The sequence below is a fragment of the Euprymna scolopes genome, chromosome 39 (assembly GCF_053919585.1).
Source record: "Euprymna scolopes isolate OS-2025 chromosome 39, ASM5391958v1, whole genome shotgun sequence".
Classification (NCBI taxonomy): Eukaryota; Metazoa; Mollusca; class Cephalopoda; order Sepiida; family Sepiolidae; genus Euprymna; species Euprymna scolopes.
Genome location: NC_136520.1, coordinates 27,200,818 through 27,214,105, shown reverse-complemented (window position 1 = coordinate 27,214,105; position 13,288 = coordinate 27,200,818).

Genomic DNA, 13,288 nt, shown 5'->3' with positions numbered 1-13,288 from the left:
TTAACTAATTTTTTTTAACAAAATGATCAATTCTGCATTAAATAATCCGAAAAAGGTCAATATGTCGTAAAACAAAATAACCAAACCAAACACAATGAATACATATTTTTCATTTCAACTATTCCTAAATCCTCATACTTTTCAGACACACATCGAATATATGTGTGTATGTATTTTTCGACATATGCTTCTCTGTGCCGCTAATGATAAAAAAACATTGGACGTTAAAAATATTTTCAGACGTCAATATCATCATCATCAGTTTCCCTGCTGATTTCAGTTGATTCAATATTCGCTTTTATAATGAATCAATCCATTGTATAACAGAATAAAGATGCCGCTCTATTGATCTCTTAATCGAATGTTTGCTTCTGCCCTTTCATTTCATAAATCATAATAATATTCTAAAATAACAAACATCTATTATCAATTTCTGTTATTGTGAAAATTTCAAGTACACAAATATAAAACGATGGTTCTTAAATAATATTAACTTTTTATACCTATTGACACTAGTGTTTAATGCTTATGCAATTATCAATGTAGGAAGTAGTAATTACTGCCGGTTGTGAGATTCGAACTTAATTAACTGCCATTGGTTTTGCAGGCTACCACCGTTCCTCTAGGTCACGAACAATTAACATATAATGGAACAAAAATTAAGTTGGCGCCTCTAATCTCTACTTTATTTTGGCTACTAGTAAAAAGGCAGACGAAAATAAAATGATTCACTCTTTATAAATGCCTAGGCTCGATTTGATTATACAAAAGGCATTGCATTATACGCTAGTAACAGTTTATTATTTCACTCACCAATATGCTTAACCTAAGAAAAGCAACATTATATAAATATAAATATATACAAATCTACATATATACACACACACACACTTTCACACACACACACACACGCACAGACACACACACACACACACACACATATATATATATATATATATATATATATATATATATATATGTATATATAATTCTTTCGTTGAACATCAGTGGTAACTCCTGTTTCTTTTCCTTGCAGTCCGTCTTTTTCATTTGGCGGGTTAGTGTTCGGGCGTTCTGTTCGATTGTAAATAGGTGTTCGCCGTAGCCAGGAATGTTTTCAATTTCCTGGTTCGTCTTCAAGCCCGTGGTAAATTAAATTATTTGCGTTCAGTGAATTTATAGAAAAAGTCGATTAAAATCGTTTAAAATCACTTAAGCGTACCCTCCCTTCTTTCATATTGAGCCTGATGGATAGTCGGTTCGTTTATGAATTCAGAAAGATATTAATTAAAAATACCGCCATTTTAGCTATATCTTATTGTTACTTGCGCCTCCTCACCATACAAGTATAAACAGTGATCAATTGATATGTTCGTCATTTGTTACTTTCCAATTTAAAGAAATTGGATTTATCGCGTTTTGCATTCGAACTCTACAAATGTAAACAATGAAATAAGTTAATCATAAAACCTGACAAGTTAGTGATGAAAATTATGACAAGTGTGAATTTTATATTGTTACCAAACATAATTAAATTCATACATCAAGTTTGAAAAATATATACATATAAATTTCGTCAGAATTTCGAGTTTGACCGAATTTTGCGATTTCAACGTGGAGTAAGATGTTGGACACTATTGGTTACAATTCAGTTATTGAAAAGTATAGTAAAATGGGCTTGTGCTTATAATGGGGCAATTTGTTAGACAGTTACGAAATATGTCAAAATATGTCAAAATATAAATACGATAGTCCATCCTTTACGAATTTACAGAATAGCAAAAATTGGGTAGATGTTATAATCAATTCGCCGAGGGAACGAAAGAATGCTGCCCCCCCCCTCGAATTAAATAAAGGGTTTTGTTTGAAATTACGGATTTCGACAGAAAGATTCACGAGTTTGACAAGATACATCTGAAGAAGATCGGAGATTAAATCGAGCGGAATGTTGTGAAACTACCACTCAAGACAAAACCCCTGGAAAACAAATCAACCAAAATATAAACAAACCTCCCAAAAGAAACAGCAATTTTCAGTGCCGACATACATGCTCTAATCCTAACTCTCAGTCTAGCCTCCAATAACAAAGAATCCAAATTTATAATCCTTTCAGACTCCCAATCTACTTTAAAAGCTATCAAAAATAAAAAGATGGGCAATCCCCTAATCGCAAAATTACTCCACAAATTAACAGAATTAAACAGTAAAAAATAAATTATTTTCTGCTGGATACTGAGCCATTCTGGTGTCAAAGGTAACGAATTAGCGGATTCAGTAGCAAAAACTGACTAAAATCTCTCAATTGATCCAAATTTTAAAATCTCTATTCAAATCTCAAAAGACATATCAATACATACACGACAACGAAATCGCAAATTTACTGAAATGAATGTCCTTACAACAAACTTCACGAAATAATGTCAAAAAAATTTAAAAAAAAGAACAAAATACGAAATTAAACAGAAAAGAAGAAGTCAAACTAACAAGAATAAAAATAGGCCATTCACTTCCTTCGATGGGAACAAGTGTGATTTTTCCTACGTCTCCGCCAAAGCACAGAGTACAAAACTAAGGTTTCCCCACCTATATACTTATCATAAAGACTTAATAAAGTATCGTTATACTATCGCTCCCGTTTGGATCCAATCTACTGATTAACGTGTTACGTATGCCGATTCTTTTTTTCTTTTATTTTATACACGTCTTCACTTCTCGTCATCAAAGAGTGATTTGCAATTTAATAGCAATCATTTGCCCTTATAACCGTTCGCTCAATGTCAGAGGAATAATCCTTATTCTCTAAGGTTAGACATTTATAGCCCGCCGTGGCTCAAAAGGCGACTCCCTCCGCAACTTTACTTATGTAGTTACCATCGTTTTTTGTTAACCAGCCTTTTGGCCCATAAGTTTCCGGGGGTAAAAACGAACTTCAAATCCTCAAACTTCCCAAAATTGATCACTCAGCCAATTAGCCGAAGTGCACCTTTGTCTTAAACCACATCTGCTTAATTCGCCATGTGAAGCACTCAACAGCCAGTAACTGTATCCCGCTATTTTGGATCATAGTTTCGTAGAACACAAATTTCGAATGCGATAAGCATCGTAAATCTTTCCGTCGACACTATACGCAGAAATCTCAAACCATACACTGCAGCAACAAAAAGAAATTTTTAGCGAACCAATCCCGAAATAATAAAATAAATAGACCATAACTCGACCTTCATTTTCCATCCTTATCTATTTGCTGATCTCTGCATTTTAAATAGCATATCTCGTAACTCCGTATTCCAAGTGTAATACACCCTACGAAAGCCTTATTGTCACAACTGGTTAATTTCAAATATGAAATCTGGATGTGATGACACTTTAGAAGAACGAAATGTAATAGAATTCTGTTGTAAACTTAGAAAAAGTACCACATGATCGTATAGAATGCTTTAGACTGCTTTTGGATTAGCTTGAATGAATTGAGCATTAGTTTTTGACTCGCGTCAGAGAGTTTAGAAAGGCATAGAGTTTTTTTTATGGATGATAAAAGTGTGGAAGGGGTAAGGAAGTCAGAATACCAAAGCTGATTGGCCAAATAAAGAATTTTATGCATAAAGATCGTCGTGTGTCTATAGAGACAATAAATGTACAGTTTGATGTCAGTGTGGGAACTGTGAGCGCATTTATTCGCGAGGAACTGCAGATGCAAACAATTTGCGCAAAGTTTATCCCATCCTTGTCGTAGACTATTTGGCCAAGATGGGCACCAAGACCGCTCTGTAGTCCAGACCTTGCTCCTCGTGCCTTTTTTTTTATTATTCCCTAAGCTGAACAAACCCTCAGAGATTGTCGTTTTAAGACATTTGAAGAGATGAGAGAGACTGTAACGAGAGTCATTGACATACTTACACAAGAAGACTTACATGGGTCTTGCAGCAGTTGCTGAAACGGTAAAATAAGTGCATTGCAGCCGGAGGAGATTACTCCGAAGGGGTTTAGAGTTTCGTGTGTACTGTCAACAAAATTGTCCATAGGTAAAATTCCAATAAAATTGTCGATTCTGTACTAAATTACCGAGTCCAATACAATTACCGATTCCGAGTATTTACAAATCTCTAAATATTTAACTAACATTGCTTTTGTATTTTTGGCTACCGTAAAAACATATGTAAAATATGTATATGTTTTCTCAAACAGAAAAGCACACTTGTGATAGGGGAAGGGATAATCTATAAATCTTAGTTTTACTGGTAATTTTAAATCAATAAATATTTATCATTTTATTATTACTTCCAGCAAAGGAAAATTTTGTTTTAAACAAAATTAAATAACAAACATAATTAAGGCAATCGTTTTTGGCATCAGAAAATAGGCACAAATTTTTCCAATACCGATATCTAGTCCCCAAAAGTTCCGATTGTTCATATTCCGATTCTGATTGTCTCAACACTTATATATATATATATATATATATATATATATATATATATATATATATATATATATATATATATACTAGCAGCGAGACCAGACGTTACCAGGCATTGAATGAGAATCAAAGAATGTTCTAATTAAAAACGGTGAAAGTTTCCATTTTTTTAACTAAATTGTTTGATTGCCTATTCTAGGTATCGACCTACTGCGATGCATCGGAAGGAAATTTTTCATGCCTCTCCGTAGTAACTTACTCCACAATACACTTTGGTGTACATTGCACTGTAGAGAACCTACTATTGATTTTATAGAAATACAAGCTGTATCTTGCCACGCGTTGCTGTGGCTCAATTTGGTGTAATGGAAAAATCTAATAAAAAGAGAAAATGCAATCCACTCCATAAAGTGAAAAAAAAAGGCGATAATTAAAAAAAAAAATGGTACTCTTGCAGAATTGGATCCGGATCCTCGGGAGTTTCAATCAATCATGGCTTCGGCTCGACCAACAATCAGTGGATTAAGCCGAACGTTGCTAAAATGTTGGAACGTTAAATCGAGTTTTTTTTTTTTTTTTTTTTTTTTTGCATTAAAAAATGTGAGTTTTTAATTAATATTTGGGTGGGAGGGGAGTTACTATAAGTCTCGAAAAGTTGTCCAAAAACAAATAAATAAAAGCAAAAGTAAAGTAAGTTACGTTTTTACCTAACTGGATATTTTTTAGTGTTTTTATTTAATGTAAAATGTTTAATCGGCTCGAAAAACATACAGTGTTTATCGATGTATTTGAAAAAGACAAATGGTCGCGGACTCTATTGAATATGTTAAGTTTGGAAAAATAAGTTAAAAACTAAAAAAAAAAAAAACTATACAAAACAGTGCAAGAAACACACCGAATATATGTTACCGTGAAAGAGGCTGACATATTCGGTGGGTTTCGGACAGTTATTTGCATAGGTTTTTAGTTTTAACTCATTTTCCCAAACTTAACGTAATCAACAGTGTCCGCCACCATTGGTATTTTTCAAAATATACTGATGAAGACTGTTTTTCGAGCCGACTAGACGTTACATTAAATAAAAAGGTTTTGTATTACTAAACATATAGATACGAAAAAGTTATCGAAAAATAAATATATAACAAATAAATCTTATCAAAGGCAAGATAAGTTACTTTTCTACCTAACTGGATAAGATTTTGGTGGTTTTATTTAATGTAAAATGTTTAATCGATTCGAAAACATGCAGTGTTTATCGGTATATTTGAAAAATACAAATGGCGGCAGACTGTGTTGAACACGTTGTTTTTGAAAATTAGTTAAAACTAAAAAACTATAGAAAATACTGTCAGGAACTCACTCAATATATGTTACCGTGGCATAGGCTGACATATATTCGGTGGTTTTTAACAGTATTTTGTATAGTTTTCAGTTTTAACTCATTTTCCCAAACTTAACATGTTTAACACAGAGTCTGCCGCCATTTATAATTTTCAAATATAGCGGTAAACGCTATATTTTTCAAGCCGAATACACATTTTACATTAAATAAAAACACTAAAATTTATCCAGTTTGGTAGAAAAATAACTTATCTTGCCTTTGATAATATTTGTTATATATTTGTTTTTGTTGACAACTTTTTCGAATCTATGTGTACAGTAATACAAACCCAATGAAAACACTAAATTATCCAGTTAGCTAGAAAAGTAACTTATCTAGCCTTTGAAAACATTTACTTGTTATATATTTGTTTTTGTTGACAACTTTTTAAAATCTTTGTGCAAGTACAAACCTGAACGGGGTATTTTTCTGTCTATTTTATTTTTGGTACCGCGGTATTTTAAAATAGTTTTTCCAAGTTAAATTTAAATTTCACGATTTTTTGTTTTTGTATTTTTTTTTTACATTAGCTCCACCTCCGCAATTTTATTTAAAATGACTACTTCCAAATAAGAAAATTTCATTAAAAAATTTGCAGAAGCAAGTAGTTTTTGAGATATAAAGATCTGTACTATGCACTATAATTCACTGGTGGCCATGAATAAATACCCCCAACTTCCCTATATTTGGAAGGACTTTCGGAATAAACACCCCTAACCTACCCACGTTAGCTTTCGAAATAAAATAAAAACCCTAACATATCCATGTTAAAAATTGTGGAGGTTGGCCTAATGTGAAAATTTGCCTTTTATTTTTATAACAAATTATTAGTTGAAAGCACACACACACACACACACAGATATATATATATATATATATATATATATATATATATATATATATATAAATTTGGGTGTATTTTAACGATCGTTTTTAATTGACTTATTTATTTTATTGAATTGTACATATAACTTGCCCCATTATATATTTTTTTTCTTTTCCTCACCCCGTTTTCCATTTTTTAGTTGATTGAATTTACGCGATGGTTCACTTCTTTATAATTATTCTAAAATTTTGCCAATCGAATAAAGATATATATACATATATATATATATATATATATATATATATATATATATATATATATATATATATATATATATATGGGAACTGTTTAAAAAAAACAAAAAACGTGTACTGCCAATTTGTTAAAAATGATTTTTACAACGAAAATGGTTTCGTGAAGGTTCTTCGACTTTTATGTTTCAACTCAAAACGCACCTTGTGGTGAGAATTTTTTAAATCAAAAAATTGGGACGATAAACAAATGAATTTAAATTTAAAAAATAGGGGGTGTTTTTTTTTTACTTATCAATTAAACAGACAATGAAACCTTTTCATTCGAAAGTCGTCAACTCATGGAGCATAAATTGAAACGAAATCGAGAACAGTCTCGCAGAATAGACTTACGAAAAATATTTTTATTTTATTTAATATTTTTATAATTAGCAATTTTAATTTATTTTAAAAACATAAAGACATCCCTCGACTTCAAGGATAGACTGTCTGAAAATTTCAATTAAATTGGTAATGTAGAAATATCCTTTTATTAATAACTAATGAACCATGAATTATATATATATATATATATATATATATATATATATATATTTATATATATATCATTCAACCACGGTAGTGGTTGAATATATGCTTAAGTCCGAAATTGAATGAATCGAGACACATTCAAACCCCCACCACTAATATCGTTCGCTACCAAATTCGTAACAGGTTATATAGTTGGATAGAACACCTCATTAGCTACATTTTGAAACAAAATTTTCGAAAATTGGTTCAGTAGAAAAAAAGTTACAACAAAATATGTGGGTTCACAAACAGGAGAGTAAGTACATAAGTGACTAACGCTTTTTTTATTTTGCATAACTTTTTTTTGTATATAAATATTTTTTTACTGCGACTTTACCAATATGACATGCTAGCGTAACGGTTAGAGTACTGGGGATTGGTGGGAAGATTTTAGGTTCAATCCCGTGTATCGTTTTTTTATATTTAAAAAACCGAACTTTAAAAGAGGATTCAGCATACAGTTCCATAGTAAAGGTGATAAAATCCCACTCTGGGGGTTCATTTAACTACTTCCCTTTTAACAGTTGCCCTCAGTAGGTCTACTTGAACTGTTCTGTGCCTCACCATATACTCAATCCATCGGATGAGTACTGGTGGCACATTGAGTTCTCATAGCAACTTGAACATACTACTGAAGGGTATGTTGTCAAAAGCTCCAACAATATCTAAAAAGACACCGAGTGCCATCTTCTTTTTTGTTAGTTTACGCTCTATACAGATCACAAATTCATGAACCGCAGTCTCGGTAAAGACCCTGGCTCGGAAATTCTGTGATTGAATGATAAATATTGCATAAATGTGTGTTTGAGAGCTAATTTTTTTTGACAATCCTTAATAAATATTATAAATTTATATATTAATACAATAGCAATGCCTGGAAAAATCATGGATTATATGGAAAAATGCGCGCATGAAAAGTAATACTCTTAAGATTTTATTAAACCTGGAAAAGTAAAGGACAAGAAATTCAACCTGGAAAAGTAAAGAACAAGATATTCTAGTAAAGTAAAAAATAAGAATTTTTTAGACTTAACATATTGCAGCTAAAAAATGAATTAAATGATCCTAATTATGATATAATAAAATTATTAATTTTTATGTAAATTATAAAATTATTAATTCCATCTACTAACTAACTAACTAATGAATTAATTTTATTCAAACAATTTTCACTACATAAATATATGCAAATAGTAGGGGGGAAATAAGTTCAATCCAGCGACTGACACCCTTTCTAACTCAACAATAAACAACAACATATGCAAATAATAAATAAAATATTTATCGATATTAAAATTTTATTTTTAGCTGCAATATTTTTAGTCTAAAAAATTCTTATTTGTTACTTTACTAGAATATCTTGTTCTTTACTTTTCCAGGTTGAATTTCTTGTCCTTTACTTTTCCAGGTTTAATAAAATCTTAAGAGTATTACTTTTCATGCGCGCATTTTTCCATATATATATATATATATATATATATATATATATATATATATATATATATATTTGTATAAAGGTTCGAATTAAAGATAAATTTAAAAAATTAAGTATTATAGTTTAATTATGCCCTAAACAAAATATTTATTTACAGTACTCCTTTGTCTTATCAAATAATCTACTACTGATTTTATAAAAATATTTTTATAAAAATATTTTTATAAAATGGCTTGAATTAAAGTTTCAAATGAAAAAGTCAAGTTTCATGGTTTAATTATGTTCTCGAGCGAAATATTTATTTTGAACGCGCTCCTGTTTCTTCTATATACTTACTGTTGATTTTATACGCTAGGCCCTTTTGCTTGTGCGATGAATATATATATATAAATGTGTGTGTGTGTGTGTGTGTGTGTGTGTGTGGAAAGCTCTCCGTTTATTTATAAATAAACAAACAGGTCGATCATTGTAAAAGCGTTGTGTGTCTATCTATATAAATGGACATGATATGAGATCGTTTATGAGCACCGATCCCATGGTCCTGAGGTTAGAACTGCCGACTTTCAACTAGATGGTTGTAGGTTTATTCCTGGGCTGGGAATGAGTGCTACTGTAGCCGCACTTATGAGCTGTGATACAGTGGATGAGTACTGTATTTAGATGGCTATATATATATATATATATATATATATATATATATATATATATATATATACGGTCTCGCTAATCGAGCCAGAGATGTCTCGTTTTTCGGGGGTCGAATCGTTCGGCTGGTGTTAATCGTGATACCCTGAAGAATCCCGAAAGGATGAAACACTAGTGTCTGTAGGTATTTGATTATTATAGTAAAAATAATTATGACAGCCCCTTTAAAAAATTCATTTCTTATCGTTGAGAACGTTCAGTTGAATTAAAGTCGGTCAATTTAGCTCTTATGCATAGATCATCGAATAACGATTAGATCACTTTCTGACTGACGTAAATGAACATTTAAAATTAAAATGTTAAAATTCAACGCTATTTCACGCGGTTAATGGTAGCCGAATGAATACGGTCTCCGCTAATCGAGCCAGAGATGTCTCGTGTTGCTGGGTTCGAATCGTTCGGCTGGTGTTAATCGTGACACCCTGCACTGAAGAATCCCGAAAGGATGAAACACTCGTGTCTGTAGGTATTTAATTATTATAGTAAAAAATAATTATATATATATATATATATATATATATATATATATATATATATATATATATATATATATATATACGGTATAATGACGTTGACACACCGGTTCTCGTCAGATCATTGAAGTGTAGCAACGATGAAACTGGCCAGTACCGGATGAATGACCATTCCAGAAATGCTAAGATCTGTCTATACCATGCCTGCAGGTAGAAATTTCCAGGTTGGTATCTGCGGTGCGAATAATGCACTGGGAGAGATGCATCGTCAGTTTTCATTAAGACATGCATTTAGGAGGAAGAAAACTCTGATGTCTACTGTGTGTTCTGTCTTGTGGAAGTCATTGCACCCAATGATATTAGCAGTTGTACGCAAAAGTGTGGTTGGTTTTGCACAAAGCCTTCAAAATTATAAACAAATCATCTGTGTGGATTTCGAAACAACTTAGTTCCTCTAGCGAAATCGGCGAAGTATAATTATATTTATATGTTGAAAAACTGCTGATATATATATATATATATATATATATATATATATATATATATATATATATATATATATATATATATATATATATATATAAAGAAAATATTAGGGTTACTCAATGTTTCGCTATTTCTCGGTATTGTTTGAAACTGTCAATATATGATTTATAGGTAATAAATTTGCTTTAACCTTTGACCGCGTCTTCATATGGCATGAAACTATAATCTCTTGTCATTCTATATGATATTAATTATTTTACATCAAACGGCCGAAATAATTCCTTTTTTTTCATTTGAAGAATTTGTCCTTTTCTTAACAAAGACATTTCCTCATCTTTGAAAAGATCCAGAAAAACTAATCTATTTCACGAAGCCGTCCGAACGACAACAACTAAAAGGTCACATTGCAATACTCCAGTGCAACGATGCTATATAAATATAATTTTTGATGCAGTGTCTAGTTCAGTAGTCCCCAACCATTTTTTGGTGCGCACTTCTTAAAAAATTACCTTCAAACCACTCACCCCCAAAATTGATTGTATTGTCTAGGATAAGTTTTGCAAATTTTGACTAATATTTTATCAAAATAAAATCATAACTTTTAAAATCGTATTCTTTAATATAATTTTCAAGATGAGTTACATGCAGCCAAAAAAACAAGTAATAAATTAATATTGAAATGAGCTTTATAAAATAGTCGTAATTGAAATAACCCTTAGAATTAAATAGCAATGAATTGTTCAATGTACAACGACTACTTTCCTAAATTTTCCTTTTTCTATCTAATAACCAACAATGTTTAACCTACAATGAATGCAAAAAGTTAGTAACGACTAAAACAAAAAAGAAAACAAAATAAAAAGATCAACATATATAAACAATACTGTATTTTTATCTAAACCTTTTTTCGCATCCTCTGGCATATCCTCACGCATCTCCTGGAGGGTCAGTGTGAGATCGAAGAACAATTCAGCTGCAAAACTAACTTCAAATACAAACAGCTGTAATTCTTATTATACTCGTATATGCCTGCCATATATGCCAAGCATGCAAAGAAACTGGACAATTTCCACATGACCTAACACCATAGAAAATAAAGTGGCAAAATACCAGACCCAGATGGTTTTAGTCTGGGCAAACCTGCAGTTTATAAACACTATGCTGTAGGTTCTAAGTCGGGTCATTGATGCCGCATATCAGATGCAAGACTACTAAAAAGCTCCATCACGCAAAAAAGAACCGTAAGTTAAAAGATATCTTGAAGGTCTCCTTCAAACAGTTCTGTTTTGTATTCTATCTTGTGTGTAAACTTAGCCCAATACAGATGTTTCTGGCGTACCATAATCCACAAAGGGGCTTCAGGCTAAATATTAGAAAAGACAAAGTCATTTAGCAGGTGTCCCACACGAGGGATATACTTCAGAGCTCGAATCGGATTGACGACACACACAATTGTATGATCAGTGGCATTTCACAAGCGATGGGCAAACATCATCAGTTAATCGTCTGTTCCATATTGTTTTAGCAGCACCATCCACATTGAGTTGTTATAACCTACGCATTAGCACATTATTAAATAAGCAATATTAAAGGAAAAACTATTCTTTAAAAATATGGACACAAATGAAGCATAAAAACCCTTTTCTCCAAGAAAATACACCGAGTCACAAGCCAATCACAACGAGAGCAAAACTATAGGAATTGCTAATTTATTTATTGAGTATTATTATCCTCATCTGTGTAGTTGTTGCTTCACGACATTTTGGTCAACTATTCGTCTGGCCTTCGGCAGGTGATAATCGCGACGGTTAAGGAACTACGGTTCAAGATGGGCATTGTCCGAAGATAGCGGTTTCAATCCTACCTAAAGCCGGCCAGAGGCTTACTTAGCTAAAACGTAGTGACACGACAACAATTATGGAAGACAGTTATTGCTGAGAATGCAATTAGGAGATTCGGAGTTCCTATCCCGTCGCCGTTACCACCTGACGAAGGCCAGAGGAATAGTTGGCCGAAACGTCGTGAAACAACATCTAATAAAAATGAGGATAATAGTCCGCAATAAATAAATTAAAAAATGATACTCATCTCAATAATGAATTCCAATTTAATAATATATATAGGAATTGTATTTCGAATTCCTTCTCCGAACTCCATATTTTTCAAATCTGGTCCCTAGACTTCAAAATTATGCCCCATGGCAAGAGATATGCCTCCAATGAAGACATGATGTGGGAAACCGAGCCATAGTCTTAGGTGAAGAACATACCCTTCTATAAAAAGCTTAGAATTGTTAAGGAATCATTAGAATACGTGTATCAATTTAGCATAATAAGGAATTGAGGAAGGATCAAAGAAAAGCCATGCAAACAGTTGTTTATTATATTTAAATATGTGTGCATGTATGCATGTATCTATATACATATGTATATGTACATACACACATATACATACGTATATATATGCATACGTACATATATACATACATATATACATGCATAAAAATATACATACATAAACATATACATACATAAACATATATATACATAAACATATACATACATATACATATACATATACATATACATACATATACATATACATACATATATACATATACATACATATACATATACATATATAAACATATACATACACATATACATACATATACATATACATACATATACATATACATTGGTGTGCCGTCTTCCTCCGACCATCCAGTGCGTCCCCCGGGTTGC